The following is a 10,586-nucleotide window of genomic DNA, read 5'->3' on the forward strand; positions in this document are numbered from 1 at the left end:
CAATATAAGTGCACTTTGGGGTCATATCCCGGTCCGGGCCCCCATCACGCCCTCACGGTTTTGTTTATGGAACTTCACATGAGAACTTCCTAGTGGGTCACCCATCATGGGATTGCTCTCGCGCGAACTCACTTAACTTCGAAGTTCTGATGGAACCCGAAGTCAGTGAGCTCCAAAAAAATCTCATGCTAGGTAGAGATGAGAATATACATATAAGGCTTAGAGGATCTACTTCCCTGGGCGATGTGGGATGTTACAATCCACCCCCCTTAGGGGCCCGACATTCTCGTTGGCAGACTTTCGGCCGGGGATTAGCTCTAATACTAAATTGTCACATCCTGGCCCGGGCCCCCACCACATCCCAAGCTTAACTCCACCGTAGCACGATATTGTCTGCTTTGGGCCCTCACCACGCCCTCACAGTTTTGTTTATGAGAACTCACACAAGAACTTTCCAATGGGTCACCCATTATGGGATTGCTCTCGTGCAAACTCGCTTAACTTCGGAGTTCCGATGGAACTCGAAGCTAGCGAGCTCCCAAAAAGCCTCGTGTTAGGTAGAGATGAGAATATACATATAAGGCTTAGAGGATCCACTCCACTGGGCGATGTGGGATGTTACAATCCACCCCCCATAGGGGCCCGACGTCCTTGTTGCCACACTTCTGGCCAAGGATTAGCTATGATACTAAATTGTCACATCCCCGCCTGAGCCCCCACCACATCCCGGGCTTGACTCCACCGTAGCACGATACATATAAGGCTTAGAGGATCCACTCCCCTGGGCGATGTGGGATGTTACATTTGGACTTAAAAGTAGAAAGTTGTCTGTAAGTTTGAACTGAGTGTCATTGAACTAGACCTGACAATTTCTTACACGACACGAAAATAACAGGTTTTGAGTTAACATAATAACTAATCGGGTCGTTATCGGTTCACATGATAAGAACCCATTAATAACGGATACTTAACAAGTTTACACAAGGGTGACACGCGAGTAACCTGTTTCGACACGTTATGAAAAAAGTTACTTTAATGATTTTATTTTTTTAAACTACTAAAAATACTTAGTGTAAAATACAATAGCCATAATGTATATGTATTAGGTCTGACAATTCCTGACATGACCCGATAACCCGACACGACACGACACGAAATTAACAGGTGTTTGGGTCTATAAGATAACGAATCGGGTCGTTATCGGGCAACCTGATAAGCACCTGTTAAGATAACGAGTTGATTCGGGTATACATGTCACAGCCCGTCCCGGAGATACATTTGACGGGAATGTGAAATGACGGATTTACCCTTAGTGGGTATTAAGGTACATGGGTGTGACGTTATTTGGATTAATTTTATAAGTTGGATTAAATTTATTAGTTTGTAAATATTGTGATTAGGGATTAAATGGATGGTGAGGATTGGTTTTGGTTGGGCCACGCAGGACCTCTCTCCTTCTCTCCTCCCCCGTGCCTCTCTCTCCCTCTCTCTCCTCCATCTCGACTCACTCTCTCTCTCACCCTCAAACGTACGGACCACACTCACAAACCTTCCAAACGTCACGGATCGAAGCTATTAAGGTATGGTTCTTCATCCTTTTGACGTTCTGAGTTGAATGGTACTAGTTTTAGGAAGTGAAACCCTCGAAATCACGTGAAACCCGAATCTCCATTTTTGGTCACTGTTCATGCACTCGTAATATGTTGTGTTTCAGGGAAGTCTAAGCTTATAGTGAGCTTAGTGAGGTCCCAAGGAAGCTCGGAGTGCTTCGTTGGAAGGATTTGGACGTCGGGATCACGAGGGTTAAGTTTGGCCGATTTTGCTTGGATTTTCCTGGTGAGATTTAGTTGTTTTTGAAGCTTAAAAGTAGTATATTGTGATTCTACATGTTGAGGGCTTCAAATTGATATATTATACGAAGAAAATGGTTGAGAAACGAAGGAGAACGAAGCATTTGAAAATTTCCCAGTTTTCCGGCCACCGGAAAAACCAGTCCGGCGAGCTCGCGAGGAAGAAGGTGCGCGTGGGCACGCGTGGACCCGTGCTTTCCCTGGCGCGTGGGGGCGCGTGCCACATCAAAAATTATTTTAAAAATTTTTCGACGTCCGTGACGTCGAGTAGGTCAATGTGGTATATTCATATACCTAATTTGAGCACCGTATGAGAAGTTATTAAGAATTGTTGGTTAGGTGCTTTAAATAACGTTTTATAGTTTTCGCATTTAGGTGAAAATGTGAATTGACGATCCGACCGTTGGATCGTCACTAAACTTTGATGCGTTGTAATACGTAATATTTAAGGATTATAGGAATTTACGGATTGGGAATCCGATTTGCGGATCTTTCGGAATTGGAGTTGTAAGTCCATAATATAGAATGTTAACCGTCACTTAGTTTTGTTAATTGACGGAGATCCGACCGTTGGATGGTAATGAAATTTTAGGATGTTGTCCTAGAGATATATTGTGGACCTCTGGAAGTTATGGATTTAAAATCTGAGTGGCAGATCTTCCGGATCGAACTTCGTAGTGACGTATTTTATATAAGTTATATATTCTATCGATATGAATTCTGAGGTTGGATTTGATTATTGTTTTAGGCGCCGATCGTCATGACGCCTTGGCGTATTGTGCTAGGGAGTTGTAGGGCGAACTCCAGGTGAGTGGGCAGTATTTTCTGTTTATACCTATATACTATTGAAATTCCCAAAAATTGAGTTTTAATGAAAGTATGTTTCTAAAATGCCATGCATGCATGATATGAATGATATGAGTTATATGAATTGATAATTGATGCATATATATATATATGTGAATTGACGCGGTGGACGCACAGGTGAGTTTTATTATTATTCAGATGAATTATTTTATATGAATTGCATTGAAAGCTCATAACCTGCCCCTAGGTGTTAGTGCTTATATTATTATTCACCACACCGCACGCTCGTCTTGGATCCAAGTAGGTGGATGTCGTACAGACCATGTGAGGGTTCCAACATGCTAGTCGTACAGATCACTAGATGTGATTCCGACTAGTGGGTGACCTTAGTTATGCGCGCTAATGATTGATGAGAGAAGCACTAGAGCGTATTTATACACCTGTCATCGTACAGACTACTATATGTAGTTCCGAGTGACGTGCAGAGTTGGACCGTACAGGTCACCGAGGTGACTCCGGTTGGATTGGATGTTGAGCTTTAGAATCAGCCGTACAGGACCACTTCAGGGTCTCCGGTTGATTTATTTTCACCTGATTTATATGAATGCATCTATATTATGTTTTTGGACACTTGGCATGGCATATTTTTTTGAAAAGTGTTAAGGGATAGTGATTTGAGATATTTGCTTATATATATGTTTATATATATGCTATTTTCTGGGAAAGTATACAGGTTTTACAGCGAGGGGTTAGAAATGTTTTAAATGAAAGATTTTCGAAAAGCTTTGTTTTGCTGACCCACTCAATTTTGTTTTGCGCCCCTCCAGGTTCAAGTTAGCAGAGCTTTGGTGGCCACGAGGAACCCAACGGCATTCTGACAGAATTCACAAAAGTAGGACTCACCCTCGGGGGTTTCCATTTTAGTAATTGTATTTTAAAAGCTTCCGAACTGTGTAAATGGTTACGTCACTCTCACGTGACGGCCAGCACGCCCTCCTTCGGGACAGGGTGTGTCAATACACGTGGGTAACACGATACACGATAAGCAGAATATTAATTTTATAATTTTATAACCCTAAAAAAATACTATAATAATTATATATATTAATTTAACAATTTTATACCCCTAAAAACTATAATATATATATATATATATATATTAATTAATTAACTATAATAATTATATATATATATATATATATATATATTAAATTTTTAATTAAATTTTATAAAAACTATAATAATTATTAATTAATATGCATCCATTGATTCCATAATTTCATTCCATTCCTGCCGCACCCTTTGAAGAAAAAGGGAGGGAAAATGAAAATTATAAGAAAAGCTGAAAAGGAAACAAAAAAAGAGAGGGAAAGATGGGTAGGTTGATGCCCTTTGAAGAAAAAGAAGGGAGGGAAAAATGAAAATTATAAGAAAATCTGAAAATGAAACAAAAAATAGAGGGAAAAATGAAAATTAATAAAAGTGGTGAGAAAATTTTTTTTTTTTAAGTTATTAACTTTTTATCACACATATGACATATCCCACTATTTTTATAATGACATGTGATGTACTACACCGTATACCGGTCAATTATACGTACAAAATAAATAGATTTAAATCTACTTAATATATATATATATATATATACACACACCATTGAACTTGATGGGATATGAATTATACAAAACTAATTTCAACGATCCAACCGTCAAACTTGTTTGTATATGCTTCGAGATCGTATCAACAAAAAATCACAAAAAAAAAAAACATTCAGAGATCAAGTAACCGAACAAAACTTTTCGATGGTTATAAAACGAAAAATCACGATTTAACGGTTATTTTAACTTCGATTTTGATTATTTTTTATAGTCACACTCCTTAATCCTATATAAATACAATGAATGAATTCGATCTTCAATTTAAAATATTTACACTAGTGGATTATACTTAATGAAAGTATGAATAAACTCTTAAGTATAGTGAATCTATTATTTTGATGGGATACTCATTCTACGAAACTAGTTTCAATGATCCAACCGTCAAACATGTTTGTATATACTTTGAGATCACATACGCCAAAAATTACAAAAAACAAACAATCAGAGATAATGTAACGGGACAAAACTTTTCGACGGTTATAAACAAAAAATCACGATTTAACGGTTATTTTAACTCCAATTTTGATGATTTTTTACAGCTACACTCCTTGACCCTATATGAATACAATGAATGAATTCAATCTTCAATTTAAATTTACACTAGTGGATACCACAAAATCTTATGTTATACTTAATCAAAGTATGAATAAACTCTTAAGTATTAGTGAATCTATTGTTTTGATGGGATACTCATTCTACGAAACTAGTTTCAATGATCCAACCGTCAAGCATGTTTGTATATACTTCGAGATCGCATAAGCCAAAAATTGCAAAAAACAAACATACAGAGATCAAGGAACGGGACAAAACTTTTTGACGGTTATAAAATGAAAAATCACGATTTAACAGTTATTTTAACTCTGATTTTGATGATTTTTTGTAGCTACACTCCTTGACCCTATATGAATACAATGATTGAATTCGATCTTCAATTTAAAATATTTACACTAGTGGATACAAAAAAATCTTATGTTGTACTTAATGAAAGTATGAATAAACCTTTAAGTATTAGTGAATCTATTGTTTTGATGAGATACACGCATTCTACGAAACTAGTTTCAATGATCCAACCGTAAAAAATGTTTGTATATACTTCAAGATCGCATACGCCAAAAATTGCAAAAAACAAACATACATAGATCAAGGAACGGGACAAAACTTTTCGATGGTTATAAAAAGAAAAGTCACGATTTAACGGTCATTTTAACTCCGATTTTGATGATTTTTTGTAGCTACACTCCTTGACCCTATATGAATACAATGATTGAATTCGATCTTCAATTTAAAATATTTACACTAGTGGATACAAAAAAATCTTATGTTATATTTAATGAAAGTATGAATAAACTTTTAAGTGTTAGTGAATCTATTGTTTTGATGAGATACACGCATTTTACGAAACTAGTTTCAACGATCCAACTGTCAAACATGTTTGTATATACTTCGAGATCGCATACGCCAAAAATTGCAAAAAAACAAACATTCAGAGATCAAGTAACGGGACAAAACTTTTCGACAGTTATAAAACGAAAAATCACGATTTAACGGTTATTTTAACTCCGATTTTGATGATTTCTTACAGCTACACTTTTTGACCCTAGATGAATACAAAGAATGAATTCGATCTTCAATTTAAAATATTTACACTAGTTGATATCACAAAATCTTATGTTATACTTAATAAAAGTATGAATAAACTATAATAATTATATATATTAATTTAACAATTTTATACCCCTAAAAACTATAATAATTATATAATATAATTATATATATATTAAATTAAATTTAAAAAATGGATCACCATTGGATCGACTGAGATCAAGCCAAAGTTCCAATACAATTTCATGATGATCGATGTAAATCAAGGATTTTGTAAATTGAGGTTTAAACTTTTGATAAAGACTTCACAACCTTGAAAACAAAAACTTTTTCATTTTGCATATCCTTGCACGTTTAATATTTGTAATAGATTAGTAGTGTATGTATTATTTTTTTATTAGGCACTTATTTTCAAGTGTAGATGTAGTACTTAAATGACAAATGTGTTTTAATGTTTTGAAGTAATATTTATGTGGTAATGTGTAGTATGTGCAAATTTAAGAAAAAAAATATTTTTCTTAACGGGTCATAACAGGTCGGGTCACTTTACCCGTTGGGTTAAGTGACCTGACCTGTTAAGGACCTGTTAAGATAACGGGTGTGACACGACACGACCCGTTAAGATAATAGGTGTTACACGAAAACAACACGAACACGACAGACACGATCCGTTTGCCAAGCCTAATATGTATATATTGCATATTAAATATGTATTATTGTATTATTATTATTATTATATAAATTTAAAAATTTTAAGTTTTATTTATTTATTTTTATAATATACTATAGAGTGTGACAACCCGTCCCTAATTCTACGATTTTATAAATTTTTAAAAGTATGAATTGAGGAAAATGCTCTTAGAGGCCTGGATGTTGATATTTCTTGACCAGTGGATCGTAAGACATATGAAACATTCTTTTAGTGTATCCTCATAGTGCTTATCGCTAGGAATGTATAGGTGCAAGCGGATTTGAATTTGGAACAAAAACGAGATATTACGGAATTCGAAATGTAAGGACATTTTGGTAATTTCACAAATGGAGACATTTCTCCACTTTGGGCCTCTACATGACTGAAGCATGGCACCCCATTTTTGGTGCCCTTTTTCTTTCCCTCCCATGATCTCTTCCTTTAGAATTCTCTCTTCGTCTCTACCCTCTTATCTCCTCTCCAGTGAGCACATACACATCCACATACATACACAGACAACAACCGCAAAGACCACACCATCATCACCACCATTTGGATCCCCCATCCTCTTCGTCACCTCTCTGCGATCTCACCCTTTCTCTTTGCTCTACACTGTGCACGTGAAGACCGACGAGGTCTCAGGGTTTCCGACCAAGGTAAGCTTCAAGGTCCTTTCCCTTCCCTTTATTTAGTTAAAATGGTTGACTTCTGAGCTTAGTTGTGGATTGTACACGTGATTTAATGCAGAACTCAACTCAGGAAGCATTTTCCATATTTTATGGGAGGTCCGCCGGCTTTGAGCTAATTTCCTGCCAACTCTAGCCATGACACAACTCCAAAATGGTACGAATCTCTTCTCCAATCAAGCTTCATTTTGGCTTTTGAATCATTACAAATGGTGTAGAATCGAGCTCGGGAAATATTGCCCAGATTTGAACCGAACCCATGACCTAAAACCGGATCCACCCGACCCGTGACCCACGACCCCACTCTAAACCTAGCCCAAAACCTTGGGCCTATGTAATCCTAGTCCAAACCCAATCCTTTAAACCTGGCCCAAAGCTTTAACCTAATAACCCAGAACCTAGGCCCAAACTTAGATCCGACCCTGACCCAAACCCAGCTTCTTAAGCATGCGTGTGTGGGTGTGCATCATGGCCGACATATGGAGCACACGTGCCTCTGCCGGAGGTACTGTGCTCCACCACTGTCCACAGCCCGTAGGCAACTTTTCATGCGAACTTTCCAGTGGCCCAACTTGTTGCGTGCGATGGAGCTTGCCCTTCCGGGCAGCTACCTTGTGGCGGCGCGTGGATTAACCCGAGGTCCCTCCTTAGGTTTCTCAACGTGTCGAATCCGAATCTGCCCTCCGTTTTCTGAAATTCGATTGTTTTAAAATAGTTTCTTTATTAGCCGTACTTTGTACGAAAACGCGTTTATACATTGGTACGTTACTTATTTACATAAATGGTTTTGTTTCTAGGAAAAACGCATCACAAGGACTCTCGATTCTACGAGGCAAGTTTGACTCGATGACTTGATTTGTGAGTGGGTCCTTTCTTTTATAAAGTTTATATATATTTGTTAGTTTCCACATATATATTCATTAATGAATATTCTACATAATTGTCACAATTAAATTAAAGTTTATAAGAAATGTCTTATTGTTGGGAAATTATGAAATAATCTAACGGGATGCACAGGTAAACTTACTATAAGGGGATGCCTTAATTATATTTAAAGTCATGAATGGTATTATATTGACTAGAATTGTTGAATTACTGTGGCTTGATTATATTTACATTATCTGCTCGTCGTTGCTTCATCAGTGTTAGTACTCGCCTGGGGCCAGGGCCATTCTTTCACGTGTATGTGCACATCGTACACTCACATTGGATCCATTGTAGGTGCCAGTCATGTCCTAGTGTGTTATAGGCAATTAGGACTCATATGTGCTACGCATAGCTCTAGTATTCATGTGATTGTAGTACTAGAGCATAAATCATTATTACACCCAATCCTATTCATGTCAGAATACCTTTGCATGAACTTGTGTGTCAGCATATGTCAATGAGCACTCGGTGTGATACGTTTGTTTATGTGAGATATTGTGACTATCGAACGTTAGATGGTTATTTACGAAATATATTGTGAGGTATTGAATTCTTGTATTACAGGCTACGGTAAGTACTTTCATACTATATGTAGTATGTTTATTTTGGAAACTATACTTGTTTTACGGCGAGGGGTTAATATGTTTGCGAAAAGGGTTTTTATCAAACTTTATTTTTAGGCCCACCCACCCTTGTTTTTCGCCCCTCCAGGTTCTAGAAGCAGATCATTCGTATCGACAAGGATTTTTTGCAAATCTTGATATAGGTGTTTACCTTCGATGGTATAATTCTTATTCTTCTTTACTGTACTTTACTTAGGCTTTAACATCACGTGTGAATTGGGTTCATTCCCGCTCACAAGCGCACTCTTATATTTAGGTACTTTTAGGTTTAAATTTATTCACATTTTCCACATCACTACACTTTATGCCTTTGTCACCCTCCTGGTATCGGCCAACACAACTCAATTCAAAGTCCAAGTGGACATTCTGGGTCGGGGTGTATTAGTTTGGTATCAGAGCATAAGTTTGGGCAATATAGCATTCATCACACGCGTGATGTAAGCATTCTTGGTTGTTGAGCCTAATTTCCGAATCTTGCCGCCTTTTCGAATACGAAAAATGTGTTAACTTTTTCTAAGTTTTGAGTGACTTAGACGACTTATTGACCTTCTAGAAGAACATTTTGGCGACCACCTCTAGACTCTAAACAAAGAACCTCACTGCCAAGGAAAATCCCGATTCGGAGAAGAGTTTGTGGCCAAGAAGCAGGGCTATTGTGTCGGTAAATGTGTACCACCGAAGGGTTTACTCATCAATTCCATTACTTTTATCTCGTCATCTTTACCAACCTTTTCGAGTTTGGAAACCAAGAATAGTTTTGATTCATTGGCAACATTTGTTAGTATACCACCTCTTAGAATTCCTACGAAGTTTACTTCGTTAAAATTCTAGAAATCTCTTGAGCGACAACCTGGTGCTAAAGTGGTAACACTCGGTAGAAGAACATCTAGAGGACAACCACTTTTGGTCCTCAATAACACTAATCTTTTCAAACGCACTAGTGATAATTTCGGATCTTCAGGAGGAAGATCAACTTCCGTTTAAGTCCGTTCTAAGGTAGATTATTAGCAAATTCCTTTTTCTTGCCTTAAGGCATTCCAACCAATACTAGTTTCCCGAACTTCTTTTGGTGATGTACTCATCATTTCGATGAGCATGGGCACATGTGTACGAGTTGTTATACCTACAGTTAGTAGAAATCCCCATGTAGCAAGTATTTTCCTAAAATCAACAAAACCAACTCATAGGACCAATTCCTTACCGGTCATCCGAAACTATCCACCTAAGCAGGCTCTAATCTGTAATCAGCCTATTGTGGCGTTACTAATTGATAATACAGTTTGATATCCAGAAGCTGTAAACTAGTATTCAGGCATTATGATTTGTGATACTCGACACAGGTACTAGTATCTAGGAGTGATACCTTTATGCCATAACGTTGGTTCGCAGTTTTAGGGTAACGAACAATATCAAAAATATCAAAAGTATCATATATGCATAAATTAGTGGCGTGATTGATAGATTGATTAACATTGACTACTAGAGCCGAAGAAACTAAATCTTGGAAACTTAAGAGTAAACTTTGTTGGAGAACGGTAAACTTGTAGTTGTTTTAACCATATTTTCCACTTAGGTAACCAAAATCACTTCGACTAGCCATCTTTCCAATCACTTCCACAAGCAAATATTAGTTTGAAGCACGAATTAGTTTCCTGCTATAAGAGCGAATTGAGTATCGAGAAAGCTGTGAAGACCTATTAGCACGTGGCATATAGAAAAGAAGTAGTATGGTACGTTTCAAG

General features: G+C 37.2%; 1 long non-coding RNA gene across 1 annotated transcript; it reads left to right on the plus strand.

The window, feature by feature from the left end:
* Nucleotides 1-1,442: 1,442 nt before the first annotated feature.
* On the plus strand, nucleotides 1,443-3,652 carry LOC126620883 (uncharacterized). The gene is made up of 4 exons (XR_007622713.1): nucleotides 1,443-1,580; nucleotides 1,715-1,836; nucleotides 2,599-2,657; nucleotides 3,485-3,652. It is a non-coding gene; the product is annotated as an uncharacterized LOC126620883 (long non-coding RNA).
* Nucleotides 3,653-10,586: the final 6,934 nt, after the last annotated feature.

The sequence above is a fragment of the Malus sylvestris genome, chromosome 1 (genome assembly GCF_916048215.2).
Source record: "Malus sylvestris chromosome 1, drMalSylv7.2, whole genome shotgun sequence".
NCBI lineage: Eukaryota > Viridiplantae > Streptophyta > Magnoliopsida > Rosales > Rosaceae > Malus > Malus sylvestris.